The sequence below is a fragment of the Triticum urartu genome, chromosome 4, assembly GCF_003073215.2.
Source record: "Triticum urartu cultivar G1812 chromosome 4, Tu2.1, whole genome shotgun sequence".
Lineage (NCBI taxonomy): Eukaryota > Viridiplantae > Streptophyta > Magnoliopsida > Poales > Poaceae > Triticum > Triticum urartu.
The window spans coordinates 70,330,136-70,347,880 of record NC_053025.1 but is presented as its reverse complement, the minus strand read 5'-3'; positions in this window follow the sequence as shown (position 1 = coordinate 70,347,880).

Genomic DNA, 17,745 nt, shown 5'->3' with positions numbered 1-17,745 from the left:
GGCAGACAACGTTGTAACAGACCAAAGCGCCGCAATAACGACGATAACACCAAGGATACGACAGTGAATGCTGGATTCAAAGGCTCTAGATCCGGTCAGCGGAAGAAGCCATTTAAAAGAAGTACTCCGGCTCCGTCTAGTTTGGATCGCATACTGGATCGCTCGTGTCAAATCCACGGCACCCCCGACAAGCCAGCCAATCACACCAACAGAGAATGCTGGGTGTTCAAGCTGGCCGGCAAGTTAAATGCCGAAATCAAGGACAAGGGGCTGCATAGTGATGACGAGGAGGAGCCCCAGCCGCCGAACACGGGAGGACAGAAGGGGTTCCCCCCCACAAGTGAAGACGGTGAACATGATATACGCAATCCACATTCCCAAGAGGGAGCGGAAGCGTGCACTAAGGGACGTCTATGCGATGGAGCCCGTCGCCCCAAAGTTCAACCCATGGTCTGCTTGCCTGATCACCTTTGATCGCAGGGACCACCCCACTAGTATCCGTCATGGCGGATCCGCCGCAGTGGTCCTAGACCCCATCATCGACGGATTTCACCTCACCCGAGTCCTTATGGACGGCGGCAGCAGCCTGAACCTGCTCTATCAGGATACAGTGCGAAAAATGGGTATCGATCCCTCGAGGATCAAACCCAGCAAAACCACCTTTAAAGGCGTCATCCCAGGTGTAGAGGCCCATTGCACAGGCTCAATAACACTGGAAGTGGTCTTGGGATCACCGGACAACTTCCGAAGCGAGGAGTTAATCTTCGACATCGTCCCGTTTCACAGCGGCTGTCACACACTTCTCGGACGAATAGCATTCGCAAAATTTAATGCAGTGCCGCATTACGCATACCTCAAGCTCAAGATGCCAGGACCTAAGGGGGTCATAACGGTAAATGGAAACATAGAATGCTCGCTCCGCACCGAAGAGCACACTGCGGCCCTTGCAGCGGAAGCACAAAGCAGCCTTTAAGGCAGACCACTAATTTGGCGTCACAGCCCCCGGACACATTCAAGCGAGTCCGAAATAAGCTGCAACAGGATCGCCTGGCACGTTCAGAGCTTGCCTAGCAATTCGGCCCCCGTCCCAGTCCCAGTCAAGCGACGAAATCCATGCCGCGCGTACATAACTACGCACTGAAAATACCATGGACACATGCTGGGGCACGATCAGGGCGCGTCCTGCAATGCGGCTTAACCGCCCCAGGGGCTGTATACCTTTATCATCTCTTTTCTCTTTCAGGGCCTAACTCTCTGGAAGCCCTTTCCGGCAGCGCGATTGCTAGACAAATTACGGGAAGGAACAACCAAGGCGGCAAGAAGCTAAGATGTACACGGGAACCTCCAGGTGGTCTCTAATAATAATACCCGCTTTCTACTATCCATACGCAGCTTGCCCTTGGATAGGACATTTCGAATAGTCCTACTTTTTGCTTATTGCACTATCTGTACCAGTATGCTTCGACATATTATTTAAATAACAATACATAGCATTAGTCTATTATTGCATTGTTCATTCTTTTTTTCTTTATGTCCATTTACGACAATCCGCACCCGCACGTTCGGGTACGGCCAGTACGCCAGGGGCTTTCGTTTACCCCACAATACGGCGAAAGAAATCCGAACACTTTCGACAGTGCGGCACCCCGAACTTATAGCATTATATGCATCAGCTCTGAATCATGTCTTTGGTCAAATGTTGGGTTTGCCCGGCTCCCATGCTTTGGTACCTTACATTCCGCTATATCGGCTAAGGTAGCGGTGGGAGAACTACTGCGATTGTGTCCCGGTTCTTCTGGACGAGCACCTCAGTAGAGAAAGCTGAAAACTGACTGTCATGATAAGGCGAGAGACTGGTCGCTGTTCGAGATGTCTCAAGTCCTTAAAGACTTTTTCTGCTTCGGGCGAGGAGTCGGCCTTGTCCGGCTCAGGGGAGTATAGCGCCCCAAATTCGGCCTTCCAAACACTAGGGGCTTCGCCAAAGTTTAAAATTGTAGACTTCTATGGCTAAGTGAGAGTGATAAAGCCTTATTGTCCGATTGCCTAGTTCGTTGCGTTGAACACCTCCCTCGAAGGACCCAAAATTGGGGTAAAGAGTGCTCAGATTTATCTCGAACACCCCACTACTAGTTACATGGGGGCAGAAGCCGACGACTGGCCAACTCTCAGATTTTATAAACGGCCGCACAGAAGGTAATATTTTAAATTAAAAAAGCGTCGTATGGCGCAAATGAACTCGTTTCATATTACAGGATCATATGAGCATGTTCATTCAAAAATTACATCCTTGTCACATTCATCCGCCACAAGGCGGGAACCCTTCAGGACACTTCCATAATACATTTCAGGGCAGCGATGCTCCTTGCCCTCCGGCGGCCCCTCCTTCACCAGCTTCACGGCGTCCAGCTTCGCCCAGTGCACCTTCGCCCGGGCAAAAGCCCTGCACGCACCCTCGATGCAGACGGTCCGCTTTATGACTTCAAGCCGTGGGTAGACGTCGACGAGCCGCCTCACCAGACCAAAGTAGCTACCGGACAGGGGCTCGCCAGGCCACATCCGGACTATAAGACCCCTCATGGCCTCTTCGGCCGCCTTGTGAAGCTCGACCAATTGCTTCAACTGGTCGCTCAAGGGCACGGGGTGTTCGGTCCCAGTATACTGAGACCAGAACAACTTTTCCGTCGAGCTCCCCTCCTCAGCTCGGTAAAACTCCATGGCATCCAGTACACTGCGGGGAAGATCTGCGAAAGCTCCTGGAGAGCTCCGAACTTAGGTAAGAAAAAGGAAAGTTTCCTTCACATGCTTGCTTTGCATAATAAATGCCTTACCCGCTGCTATCTTCTTCACCGCATCAATCTCCTGGAGGGCCTTATGGGCTTCAGCCTTGGCGCTCCCGGCGCTTTCGAGCGCCTTCTCAAGCTCGGACTCTCGCGTCTTAGAGTAAAGGTCCAAGGGCTCATGTTTCTTGGCGAGAGCCTCGAGCTCTTGCTGCACCTCGCCCACTCAGGCTTCTTTCTTCTCCCGCTCAAGGCGCTCCTTGGCCGCTTTGTTTTCGGCCTCGAACAGCGCCTTCTTCAGGGTCGCCACCTCGGTCGTGGCCCCTGGCAAATTCATGATGATCCTATTATTGTACAAAAAGCGTAGACAAGGTGCTTACCTTTGCTCTCCTTGAGCTGCCTCTTGGTAAGGCCGAGCTCGTTCTTGGACCGCTCCAGGTCCTGCTTCAGTGCAGAGACCTCCGCAGTACGTGCGGCAGTGGCCAGCAGTGAAGCCTGCACATACACATAGATATATTCTGATTAGACTCCCGAGTCATCATTTGATCCTCTCTTCGGCCTTTCTTCTTGAACGCCGAATAGAGCATCAGGGGCAACTATCTATGCGGTAATATTTTCTTATATTTTGATTGCTTACCTCAAAGCCTGCTAGGAGGCTGGCGCAAGCTTCGGTCAGTCCGTTTTTGGCGGACTGAACTTTCTCGATCACCGCACTCATGATAGTGCGGTGCTCTTCGTCGATGGAAGCGCCGCGAAGCGCTTCCAGCAAGTTGTCCAGTGCCTCTGGATAGACAGAGGATACTGGCACGGGCGGCTTGCCCCCCATAACGGGGGGTCGCCCGCCGGAGTCCGGAACCACTGCAGATTCTGGTGCAGTGTTCGGCTCGGGGTTGAACCTGGAGCCCATGGGAGTCCTGCTCCCTTTGGGCCCAGGGTCCGGAAGGTCGCCTTGAGGCGCCTCCAGGACTACTTCCCCTTGGCCCGGTGCCTGTTGAGACAACACCTCGATGTTGTCCGCAGGGCAAGGGGTGGAGGCGGTCGGAAGAGAACCGATGTTCATATCCGACAAGTCCAATGAGCCGCTCGACGAAGATACGTCGAGATGAGCTCGGGACGGACTGCATAATCATGTTCGGCATGAGGAAAATCAGTGCAATAAAACATACCATGAATCACTATGGTGTCCGGATACTTATGACTTCGCCAGGGGCTTGACCTTGGGTAGCCACTCGTCGCCGCTGTAGGCGACCATCGTGGAGCAGTCCGGATGGAGGGTCCTTCCCTTCTTGGACCCTTCGGCCTCCCTGGGTGGGTCGTCCTTCCTTTTCTTGTCTCCCCCGGCCGGGAGGAGAACTTTCCTCTTCCTCCTCCTCATTTTCGTGTGAGGAGGGCGTGTCGGAGTTATCGGACGATGAGTTCGATACAACCTTGCGCCAGAGACCCTTTCGGGTCCCCACGGCCTTCTTCTTGGCCTTCTTCACCGGCACCTCGTAAGGTGCCGGAACCAGCATCTCCGTCAGGAGAGCATCTGCAGGATCTTCAGGCAGGGGGGCGGGACAATCGATCTGCTCCGTTGTCTTCACCCAGTCCTGTCAAAGGCATGGAAGGCTTAGATCCCGCACATGAATAAACTGGGGCAAATGGATACCCTGTGAAATATAAAAACTTACCGGATTGGCGCGGCGCTTTGCGCTAAGTCCGCGGTCCTCGATGTGGGAAGGAGGTACCTCGGCGCCCTTGAACAGCACCCTCCAGACGTCCTCGTGCGTCATGTCAAAGAGCTCTCGCAGCGTCTGGTGCTTGGTCGAGTCGAACTCCCACAAGTTGAATACCCGTTGTTGACACGGGAGAATCCGGCAGAAGAGCATGACCTGGACCATGTTAACAAGCTTGATTTTCTTGCTCATCATGTTCTTGATGCAGGTCTGGAGTCCGGTCAGCTCTACCGAGGAACCCTGGGACAGGCCCTTCTCTTTCCAGGAGGTGAGCTGTGTGGGGATTCTGGATCGGAATTCGGGGGCCGCCACCCAGTTGGTGTCGCGTGGCTCGGTGATGTAGAACCACCCCGATTGCCACCCCTTTATGGTTTCCACATAGGAGCCTTCAAGCCAGTTGAAATTAGGCATCTTTCCCACCATGGCGCCTCCGCACTCCGCTTGCTGGCCGACCACCACCTTCGGTTTGACATTGAAGGTCTTCATCCATAGGCTGAAATGGGGCTTGATGCGGAGGAAGGCCTTGCACACGACGATAAACGCCGAGATGGTGAGGATGATATTGGGGGCCAGATCATGAAAATCCAGCCCGTAGTAGAACATGAGCCCGCGGACAAACGGGTGGAGAGGAAATCCCAGTCCGCGGACAAAGTGGGTAATAAAAACTACCCTCTCATGGGGTTCGGGCATTGGGATGATCTGCCCCGCATCTGGCAGCCGGTGCGCGATATCCACGGCCAGATATCCGGCTTCCCATAATTTTTTGATGTTCTCCTCCGTGACGGAGGAGACCATCCACTTGCCTCCTGCTCTGGACATGCTTGGAGTGGTTCGAGAAGAAGACGCGAGCTTGGGCGCTAGAGCTCGAGTGTGCGGGAATGGGTAAGCAAGGAGGAAGAAGGCGTGGGTGAAAAGAGTAAATCCTTGTCCCTTTATAGGAGTAGAAGAGGCGATGCGTCTCCCCACTTGTCTGGTAAAACCGCTTATTCCCCAGGCGCCGTAATTGATGGCGTGGTTGGGTTACCCACGTCCGTATTGATGAGAATCCCATAATAAGGGGGACACGATCTCTGCTTCGACTAGACGTGTCAAGAAAACTGCCTCGCGATATGTGCGGTGCTGGTTGAGGAAAACGGTTCGAATAATGACCGAGCCATGATATGATGTGATGTTGCTAAACGTGTCAGCAGATTAGATTTGTGGAAATATTATTCTCTCTACGGTGGGGTGTGGAACTTGTTTTGCAGAGCCAGACACTATCCTTGTGTTCAAAAACCTTCCATGGAGTATTCGGAGGAGGAACCCGCCTTGCAATGCCGAAGACAATACAGCGCACCGGACTCATCGTCATTGAAGCCTGGTTCAGGGGCTACTGAGGGAGTCCTGGATTAGGGGGTCTCCGGACAACCGGACTATATCCTTTGGCCGGACTGTTGGACTATGAAGATACAAGATTGAAGACTTCATCCCGTGTCCGGATGGGACTCTCCTTGGCGTGGAAGGCAAGCTAGGCAATACGGATGTGTATATCTCCTCCCTTGTAACCGACCTTGTGTAACCCTAGCCCCCTCCAGTGTCTATATAAACCGGAGGGTTTAGTCCGTAGGACAACATACAATCATACCATAGGCTTGCTTCTAGGGTTTAGCCTCTATGATCTCGTGGTAGATCAACTCTTGTAATACTCATATCATCAAGAACAATCAAGCAGGACGTAGGGTATTACCTCCATCAAGAGGGCCCGAACCTGGGTAAACATCGTGTCCCTGCTTCCTGTTACCATCCGCCTCAGACGCACAGTTCGGGACCCCCTACCCGAGATCCGCCGGTTTTTAAACCTACACTCTTTGCCACTCCTTGTTCCATAATCCATCAAATCTTTACCCAAAACTTGAAAACTTCACAACACAAAACTTAAAGAAGAAAATCTCGTGAGCTCCGTTAGCGAAAGAAAACAAAAGACCACTTCAAGGTACTGTAATGAACTCATTCTTTATTTATATTGGTGTTAAAACTACTGTATTCCAACTTCTCTATGGTTTATAAACTATTTATTAGCCATAGATTCATCAAAATAAGCAAACAACACACAAAAAACAGAATCTGTCAAAAACAGAACAGTCTGTAGTAATCTGTAGCTAGTGCAAGACCTGGAACCCCAAAAATTCTAAAATAAATTTTTGGACGTGAGGAATTTATCTATTAATCATCTGCAAAAATAATTAACTAAATATCACTTTCCAAATAAAAATGGCAGCATTTCTCGTGAGCGCTAAGGTTTCTGTTTTTTACACCAAGATCAACAAGACTTTCCCCGACTCTTCCCAACGGTTCTACTTGGCACAAACACTAATTAAACACAAAAACACAACCAGAAAAGAGGCTAGATAATATATTTATTACTAAACAGGAACAAAAAGCAAGGAATAAAAATAAAATTGGGTTGCCTCCCAACAAGCGCAATCGTTTAACGCCCCTAGCTAGGCATAAAAAGCAAGGATAGATCTAGGTATTGCCATCTTTGGTAGGCAATGCATAAGTGGCTCTCATAATAGATTCATAAGGTAATTTAATTTTCTTTCTAGTAAAGTGTTCCATGCCTTTCCTTAACAGAAATTGGAATCTAATATTTCCTTCCTTCATATCAATAATCGCACCAATCGTTCTAAGGAAAGGTCTACCAAGAATAATAGGACATGAAGGATTGCAATCTATATCAAGAACGATAAAATCTACGGGCACATAATTCCTATTTGCAACAATAACAACATCATTAATTCTTCCTGTCGGTGTACTAAAGTAGGGGTACCCTTAGTACCCCGAACTTGTGCACGGGCAGTCGCAGCGTCCCGCGGCAAGGCCTGCCAGGTCACCGCCAAGATCCTCCGTGGTCCCTTTGAAGACCATTCAAGAACAAAGTACTCAAGACAAGACCCCGGTAGGAGGAGCTTGCCGGGAAGAAGGCAAGGCCCCGGCAAGAGGAGCTTGCCGGGAAGGCCATCAGAAGCGTCCCAAGGCCCCGGCAAGAGGCGCTTGCCGGGAAGGCCATCCAAGGCATTCCAAGGAACTTGCCGCGGAGCGCTACGCGCCCCGACAAGGCCCGGTGAGCGACAAGCTCCCGGAAGCGACAAGACGACGGCCGCGGCAAGGCGCTTGCCGCGGCAAGCCCCCACTCCACGCCCGCGCTCCAGCACATCCACCCACGTGTCGCTCCGGGGCCCCTCCGGAGCGCACGTGGCAGGAGGCTGTGCAGCTAGGGGCGTGCGGTGGCACGCAGGCGCTGACAAGACAACCATCGTGGAAAGACGGTGGCGTCCCTAGCGGTCCCTTTCGATGCTGTCTAGGCGACACAGACGGGCATTTAATGCCCTTGTCCCCTGCCGTCAGGGTTAGGTATGATAACACTGTAGCAGCTAGCTGTGCCTACTACAGCACCTAGCTGTGCCTATCCACGGCACCTTTCCCACTTTTGCCCTCCGTTGCCCTATGTCGGTAACCCCTTGAGCATATAAAAGGAGGCCCGGGGCAACGTAGATGGGGGTCGGCCACCTCGAGAGCTCTCGCGAGGTTCAGCAATTCCACACACCCACGCTCATTCCCGAGCTAGAAATCAATACCAATCCACAAAGCAGGAGTAGGGTTTTACACATCCTTGCGGCCCGAACCTGGGTAAATCGCTCGCGTGCTTCGCCTCGATTTACTCCTCGCACGACCAACCGCCCACGTGTTTCGCCTCGATCTGCTCTTTGCGCGACCTCCGCCCCCCGCCGAACCAAAAAGGGACCCGGTCCGCCGGTCCCATAGGTGCCCGTGGATCAGAAACCCCGGCATCTCTGGCGCGCCACGTAGGGGGCGTCGAAGTTGTGTGAATCAGATCCGGCGTTCTTGCGAGCTAGATCTTCGTCTTCTTCATCAACATGCACCGAAGAAGAAGGTTTCGGAGGCGGCTGCTCCGTCCGCGCCGAGCCACCCACTGCCGGAGCAAACGGATGGTGAGGCAGGCGCCGGCGGAAGGGCACGCATCGACGAGGGAACTCTTGGTGCTGCCAGGTCCCAGGGCAAGGCTGCGCTGCCCATCGGCGGCGTGGCCGGCTCCCACAACGACCGGGCGCACTCCAAGACCTCGGCGTCCGTGCATGCACCGCGCCCATCTCATGAGGCGCGAGACCGGCAGCGCCATGGTACTCACGGCACCATGCGCTCGCTGGATCCGGATCGCGCTGGTGGATCCTGGAGCGCCCAGGACCACCATGCGCGTCAACAAGCCGGCGCGAGCGAGACGCGGTCGCCTGGACGGGATATTGCTCCTTCTAACGTGGTTAGGAGTCCGAGTGTATCCCGCTCCTCGCACCGTTCGCTACCGCCGCCCGCCACCGCAGCGGAAGCTCTGGCACGAGCTCAGCTGCTCCTAGACTACCCTCCAGCGGCGGACAAGATCGACGACTGGAGGGCCACTATCCAGAGTCTCATCGGCTTCGCCAACGGCGACACTCCTCGGCAGCCGACCACGTCGCACCCGCAGCGAGTCAGCCAGGCGCGAACCGGAGGAGACAAGACTGGTGGGGGTGCAACTACTGTGCACTCCCCACCCCGAAGGCCAAGATCGCCAACCCGCCGGATCCGCCACGACAGCGACTCCACCGCGTCATCGGATCCGCGAGCTCGCCACGATCAACGCCAGGTTCTTCGAGAACGACAGCAGGAAGACGCTCGTACTCGCATCGAGCGCCGGAGAGAAGTGCGTGTTTGGAGTTCCCTCCGGCAAGCTTCTCGGGTTCTTCGTGTCTCAGCGGGGGGTTGAAGCCAATCCCGACAAGATCAAGGCCATTGAGCAGATTGAAGCACCGAAGCGCGTCAAGGATGTACAGAAACTTGCCGGTTGCGTGGCTGCTCTCAGCAGGTTCATCTCTCGGTCTGCCGAGCGCGCCTTGCCATTTTTCAAATTATTGAAAAAGGCAGGTCCGATGAAATGGAATCCGGAAGCGGAGGCTGCGCTGCAAGACCTGAAGAGATACCTGTCCTCCCCTCCAATACTTGTCGCGCCTAAGCCACAAGAGAAGTTGCTGCTGTACATAGCGGCAACCAATCAAGTGGTTAGTGCTGCGTTAGTGGCAGAGAGGGAGGCGGATGATGAGCCAGCAACCGCGGCAAGCGCATCCAGCGACAAGCAGGGGGCTTCCCCGACAAGCTCTGGTCCCGACAAAGATGGATCTGCGCAGATGCACGAGGAGACGCGGAAGAAAATGGTGCAGCGCCCAGTTTACTTTGTCAGTTCCCTCTTGCAGGGGGCTAGGTCAAGGTACTCTGGTGTGCAGAAACTGCTTTTCGGCCTTCTCATGGCCTCGAGAAAGCTGTGCCATTACTTCCAAGCACATGAGATCACAGTGGTCACTCGCTTTCCGCTGAAGAGGATACTGCAGAATCCTGAAGCGACAGGCAGGATTGTTGAGTGGGCACTGGAACTGTCAAGCTTTGGTCTCAAGTTTGAAAGCACTTCAACTATCCAGAGCAGAGCATTGGCAGAATTCATAGCGGAATGGACGCCAACTCCGGACGAAGAAATCCCGGAAACGAGCATCCCCGACAAAGAAGCGAGCAAAGAGTGGCTGATGTACTTTGATGGTGCTTTCTCGCTCCAAGGCGCCGGCGCTGGTGTGCTGCTTATCGCGCCCACCGGAGAGCACCTCAAGTACATAGTCCAGATGCACTTTCCCAAGGAGCAAGCAACAAACAATACTGCAGAGTATGAGGGATTGCTTGCCGGTCTCAGGATCGCGGCAGACTTTGGGATTAAGAAGCTCATTGTCAGGGGTGACTCACAGCTTGTCGTCCGCCAAGTAAACAAGAATTATCAGAGTCCGTTGATGGAAGCTTACGTCGACGAAGTGAGAAAGCTAGAAGAGCGCTTTGACGGCCTGCAAATGGAGCACGTTCCGAGAACTCAGAACGCCATTGCTGATGGCCTGTCAAAGTGCGCCGCACTTAAGTTACCTGTGGAACCAGGGACCTTTGTGCTCAAGCTGACTCAACCGTCCGTAACACCATCAACTGGACAAAGCAAGAAGAGGAAGTTGATTCCTGGTGACTACCTGCCGGCAGAGCTTCCCGGAGCCGCCGCCAAGAAGGTCCCCAAGATCAACACCGAAGGCGCTGAGGAGCGAGATGCTCCGGCAAACCCCAGGGTTTGTTCAGTTGAAGCAGAAGCTCCCGGCAAGTTTGTCGCGGGATGTCACGCTCCGGCAGAGACACAGCTTCTCGCCGTAGAAGCAGATATTCCCGCGGCAACCTCCAAGATCAACGCCAAGAGCGCCGGTGAGCCAGATGCTCCGGCAAGCCCTAGGGTTTGTTCCATTGAAGCTGAAGCTCCCGGCAAGCTTGTCACGGAACGTCAAGCTCCGGCAGAGACACAGCTTCTCGCCGTAGAAGCGGACGTTCCCGCAGCAGCAGAGTTGCCTTTAGTCCTTGTTGTCGAGCCACAGGCTCCAACATGGGCGCAACAGATTGTCCGTTTCCTTCAGACAGGAGAACTTCCTGAAGAGCAAGAAGAAGCCGAAAGAGTAGCTCGGCAGTCAAGTATGTACCAGTTCGTCGACAAGACGCTGTACAGAAGAAGACTCAACGGTGTGAAATTGAGGTGCATTCCCCGGGAAGACGGACAGAAGCTGTTGGCAGAGATACACGGAGGCATATGTGGTCACCACATTGGCGCAAGAGCACTCGTCGGCAAAGCATTCCGGCAAGGTTTCTTCTGGCCAACAGCCCTCCAGGATGCAACTGCACAAGTAACCAAGTGTGAAGCGTGCCAGTTCCATTCCAAGCAGATACACCAGCCAGCTCAAGCTCTCCAGACGATCCCTTTATCCTGGCCATTTTCGGTCTGGGGGCTCGACATCCTCGGCCCCTTCCCCCGAGCTGTCGGGGGCTTTGAGTACTTGTACGTCGCAATCGACAAGTTCACAAAGTGGCCGAAAGTGGAACCAGTGAGGAAGGTGACCGCACAGTCAGCAACAAGTTCTTCAGGTCGATTGTTTGCCGCTTCGGGATCCCTAACCGGATAATCACCGACAACGGCACACAGTTCACGAGCCATGCCTTCATAATGTACATCCAAGATCTCGGCGCCAAAGTCTGCTTCGCTTCTGTTGCTCACCCAAGAAGCAACGGTCAAGCGGAAAGGGCAAACGCCGAGGTGCTGCGCAGGCTCAAGACCAGAACTTTCGACAGGCTGCACAAGTGTGGAAGAAACTGGATCGAGGAGCTACCGGTGGTTCTTTGGTCGATCAGAACGACGCCAAATCGAGCCACTGGACAGACACCCTTTGCTCTAGTCTATGGAGCAGAGGCAGTTACCCCCACGGAACTCGTATACGGGTCACCTCGAGTGCTCGCTCATGATGAGCTTGAGCAAGAGCGGCTGCGGCAAGATGACGCGCTGCTCCTTGAGGAAGATCGTCTCCAGGCTGCTGTGCGAGCTGCTCGCTACCAGCAAGCTCTGCGCCGCTACCACAGCCGCAGAGTTAATGCCAGGAGTCTCGAGGAAGGCGATCTTGTTCTTCGGCGCGCTCAGTCCGCCAAGAATTCCAACAAGTTGACGCCGAAGTGGGAAGGCCCTTACCGGGTGAGACGAGTCACCAGGCCTGGCGCTGTCCGCCTGGAGACCGAAGACGGTATTCCAGTGAGCAACTCCTGGAACATCGAGCATCTTCGCAAGTTTTACCCGTAAGGCGCGGTTGTCGGACCCCGTCCGGCAACCACCTCTCTGTACAAGTCTTGCCGCTGCTGCATGTAATCCTTTGTACAGAGCCAGGCGCAGACCCTGGCGCAGAAACAGATATCCTCACGGAACTCGTACATGGGTCACCTCGAGTGCTCGCTCATGATGAGCTTGAGCAAGAGCGGCTGCGGCAAGATGACGCGCTGCTCCTTGAGGAAGATCGTCTTCAGGCCGCTGTGCGAGCCATCGCTCCCAGCCCGTGCCAGAAGCTTCGAGGAAGGCGACCTTGTTCTTCGGCGCGTTCAGTCGGCCAAGATCCAAACAAGTCGACGCCAAAGTGGGAAGGCCCTTACCGGGTGAAATGAGTCACCAGGCCTGGCGCTGTCCGCCTGGAGACCGAAGATGGCACGCCAGTGAGCAACTCCTGGGACATCGAGCCTCTTCGCAAGTTTCGTTTGTAAGGCGCGGTTGTCGGACCCCGTCCGGCAACCACCTCTCTGTGCGAGTCTTGCCGCTGTTGCATGTAAACCTCTGTACAGAGCCAGGCGCAGACCCTGGCACCAGAAAATGAAGCGCTGCATACCCCGGGGGCTATAGCATGCATGCTAGATTGAGTCTGAGTCTCGTCCTTGGTTAGGGTCGATAGTCCCTAACAGCGGCTAACCCCTAGCTTAGAGGTCGAGTGTCCGTCCCTTTGCTTTTCCTTCGTTCGCAGGGCTCGCACGTCCTGGCCAGACCACCTGGAGACGAAAAGGAGAAGAAGGGCGCGCCGGCACCTGGGCCCCGGCAAGAACGCCGGGGGCTGCGAATGCCAAGATGTCACCCCCGGCAAGCCAGAGTTGCCGGGGGCTGTGATATCAGATAAGTTTTCATCCCTCTTCAAGCATCCTCTTATGGACTGGGGAGTGTGAAACCGCGTTTCTTCCCGTAAACTGCCGTGCTCCCCCGACTCTAGGCCCTGGAGCACGTTCCCGGGGCCAAGTTTGGTCATAGCCGCGGCAGCAAAGGGATGAAACGACGAGGCCGCACCCACCTCGTTCCCGCCTCCGTCAAAGGCGTGAGAGCGGTCGAAGCGACGTGGGAAGGCGGCAGGGCCTGTTGCCGGGAATGTCTGTCCGAGGGATACTAAGGATTTGTTCCTTGGCGTGGGTTTAACCCGCGAGGCAAATAACCCGGCAAACATCCCCTTTTTATTAAAAAACATCCCATACAGGTACAGTCCATAGAGGATGAAAAACATGAAAGAGAGGATTACAAGTTTTAGATACAGCTAAGGCCCGAAGGCTTACAATTAAAAAGATAAGGTGCCCGTAATCCCTTTCCTGTCCCTCTCTTCAGGAGGTAGAACAAGCAGGCGAAAAGGGGAAAGGGGCGCCAAGGCGAGCTACAGGTGCCAGAAGACACCAAGAGAACATCCCGGGGGCCGGACGGTGATGGCGACGCCGGGAGAAGGGTGCAAAGGAGGGGCGGCAGGACGTCAGCACGCTGTCGAGGGCACCACGCCCTCGTACTCCGACCTGACGGCCTTGTCGCCAGCCCTCTTCCCCTTCCGCGACCTCCCTACGCCAGCCGCCCAAGGAGACGGCCCCGGGGAGTTCAAGAAGCCGGCGCCGCGGATGATAGGGTCGCCGGTGCCGCACGAGACAGCGCCCGACACCTAGTCGGAGCCGCCGTCCTGCCGCCCGCCACCCTCACCATCACTGCCGCTCTCCTCCTCGTCACTCTCGCTCGAGGAGGAGCCTTCGCTATCGGAGGAGCTGTCCACGCAGCACTTCGCCCGGGTGCCGAAGCACCCGAAGACCTTGACGGAGAGGAGATCGCCCTCCACCAGCTTAAAATGGAGGGTGAGTCCCCCCGTCAAGCTGTGGATGCGGGCGAACGTCTTCCACCCTCGATCGAGATACATCACACTAGGGGCTGGGAACACCACGCGGACTCGCGTGCCGCTGATCCCACAGCCCCTCATGTGTAATCTCAGAGTTTCGGGCGGGTCCGACTCCATCGCGCCCGCGAACGGAGCCGGAAGCCGGAGGCGACGACGAGGCGCCCGGCGCAGCTTGACGAAGAACTCGCAAGGGTTGTCCCCTATATGGACCGCCGCGGGGGGAGGAGCCGCCGGCGGGGGCGAAGCTGACGCGTCGCCCCGTCCGCCTCTTCCCCGAGCGCCTCGACGTCGTCCACGACCTCGCCCCCTCCCTCTTCCCCTTATGGCTGGCTCTGCCACCACGAGCGAGGAAAAGGGGAGGGCGCGCTGCCTGGCGGCGACCCTCGCCGCCACCGATGAAGGCCCAGGATTCCCTTTCTCCATGGCGAATGAGAGAAAGGGGAGCAGAAGCTGAAGAAAGGAGGAGACGGGAGAGTGCAGGCTTCGGTGCTCCCTTCCCGCTCCTTATAAAGGAGCGAAGTGGGAGCCCAGCCGCCCCGCTCAGCGAATCAAGGCACAGGAAGAGCAGGGAGGCGGGCCGACTCGCCCCCTCTGCTCACAACGGCCCAGGTTCCCGCTCCCGCCGTCCGCGATCCCAAGTGCATGGGAGCCGCGTGGCGGAGATGCAGAACAGAGGCGACGGATGGGGCGGCCTCGCCCTACCCCGTGATCTCGGGGAGTGGGCGCTTCAGAAACCGCGCACCAGCCCCGTCCAGTAAATGCCCCACGCCCCCACGCCTACCTCCGTTTGGAGAAGAGGGCGTGGGCCGTTCCCCTTCATCATGGCTTGACGCATGCTCGCGGGGCTCAGCCCCACGCGTGCGCGCCGCCCGCGTCACCCACGACGCCGCGTTTGACGCGCGCCGTTCCGGGCGTGCGCGATGGAAGCGGAGAGATATGCGGCGTGACCTAGGCCGCGCGTGCCCGTGCACTGTTTTGGGCCTGGCCCAACAGCGCTCGGCACCGTGTCTGGCCTAGGCCCGGGGGCTCCTGTCGGTGTACTAAAGTAGGGGTACCCTTAGTACCCCGAACTTGTGCACGGGCAGTCGCAGCGTCCCGCGGCAAGGCCTGCCAGGTCACCGCCAAGATCCTCCGTGGTCCCTTTGAAGACCATTCAAGAACAAAGTACTCAAGACAAGACCCCGGCAAGAGGAGCTTGCCGGGAAGAAGGCAAGGCCCCGGCAAGAGGAGCTTGCCGGGAAGGCCATCAGAAGCGTCCCAAGGCCCCGGCAAGAGGCGCTTGCCGGGAAGGCCATCCAAGGCATTCCAAGGAACTTGCCGCGGAGCGCTACGCGTCCCGACAAGGCCCGGTGAGCGACAAGCTCCCGGAAGCGACAAGACGACGGCCGCGGCAAGGCGCTTGCCGCGGCAAGCCCCCACTCCACGCCCGCGCTCCAGCACATCCACCCACGTGTCGCTCCGGGGCCCCTCCCGAGCGCACGTGGCAGGAGGCTGTGCAGCTAGGGGCGTGCGGTGGCACGCAGGCGCTGACAAGACAACCATCGTGGCAAGATGGTGGCGTCCCTAGCGGTCCCTTTCGGTGCTGTCTAGGCGACACAGACGGGCATTTAATGCCCTTGTCCCCTGCCGTCAGGGTTAGGTATGATAACACTGTAGCAGCTAGCTGTGCCTACTACAGCACCTAGCTGTGCCTATCCACGGCACCTTTCCCACTTTTGCCCTCCGTTGCCCTATGTCGGTAACCCCTTGAGCATATAAAAGGAGGCCCGGGGCAACGTAGATGGGGGTCGGCCACCTCGAGAGCTCTTGCGAGGTTCAGCAATTCCACACACCCACGCTCATTCCCGAGCTAGAAATCAATACCAATCCACAAAGCAGGAGTAGGGTTTTACGCATCCTTGCGGCCCGAACCTGGGTAAATCGCTCGCGTGCTTCGCCTCGAATTACTCCTCGCACGACCAACCGCCCGCGTGTTTCGCCTCGATCTGCTCTTTGCGCGACCTCCGCCCCCCGCTGAACCAAAAAGGGACCCGGTCCGCCGGTCCCATAGGTGCCCGTGGATCAGAAACCCCGGCACTACCCATAGGTTTCTTAATAGTGGAATCCGCAAGGTGCAAGTTTAGAGAGCAATCATCAAAATCACGGAAACCTAACAAATCACACAAAGTCTTTGGAATCGTGGAAACACTAGCACCCAAATCACACAAAGCATAGCATTCATGATCTTTAATTTTAATTTTAATAGTAGGTTCCCACTCATCATAAAGTTTTCTAGGGATAGAAAATTCTAACTCAAGTTTTTCTTCATAAGATTGCATCAAAGCATCAACGATATGTTTAGTAAAAGCTTTATGTTGGCTATAAGCATGAGGAGAATTTAGCACGGATTGCAACAAGGAAATACAATCTATCAAAGAGTAATGATCATAATTAAATTCCTTGAAATCCAAAATAGTGGGTTCATCAATATTTAAATTGTTGATCTCTTTAATCCCACTTTTATCAATTTTAGCATCAAGATCTAAAAACTCAGAATTCTTAGAACGCCTTCTAGGTAAAGGTGGATCATATTCAGTCCCATCATTATCAAGATTCATATTGCAAAACAAAGATTTAATAGGGGACACATCAATAACTTTTAGATCTTCATCTTTATTATCATGGTAACTAGAAGAACACGCTCTTATAAAGGAATCTTTCTTAGCACGTATCCTAGCGGTTCTTTCTTTGCACTCATCAATGGAAATTCTCATGGCTTTGAGAGACTCATTGATATCATGCTTAGGTGGAATAGATCTAAGTTTTTAAGAATCAACATCAAGAGAAATTCTATCAACGTTCCTAGCCAACTCATCAATCTTAAGCAATTTTTCTTCAATCAAAGCATTGAAATTCTTTTGCGAAGTAATAAATTCTTTAATATTAGAATCAAAATCAGAGGGCATCTTATTATAATTTCCATAAGAATTGTTGTAGGAATTACCATAATTATTAGAGGAATTACTAGGATAAGGCCTAGGATTAAAATTTCCTCTATACGTGTTGTTACCAAAATTATTCCTACTACCAAAATTCACATCCAAAGATTCATTATTATTATCAATCAAAGTAGACAAAGGCATATCATTAGGATCAGAAGAAACACTTTTATTAGCAAATAATTTCATAAGTTCATCCATCTTTCCACTCAAAACATTAATTTCTTCTATCGCATGCACTTTCTTATTAGTAGATCTTTCAGTGTGCCATTGAGAATAATTAACCATAATATTATCTAGGAGTTTAGTAGCTTCTCCTAAAGTGATTTCCATAAAAGTGCCTCCCGCGGCCGAATCTAAAAGATTTCTAGAAGCGAAATGCAATCCGGCATAAATTTTTTGTATAATCATCCACAAATTCAAACCATGTGTTGGGCAATTACGTATAATTAATTTCATCCTCTCCCAAGCTTGTGCAACATCTTCATGATCAAGTTGCTTAAATTCATAATATCGTTTCTAAGAGAGATGACCTTAGCGGGAGGAAAATACTTAGAGATAAAAGCATCTTTGCACTTATTCCACGAATCAATACTATTTTTAGGCAAAGACGAAAACCAAGCTTTAGCACGATCTCTAAGCGAAAAAGGAAATAGCTTCAATTTAACAATATCAT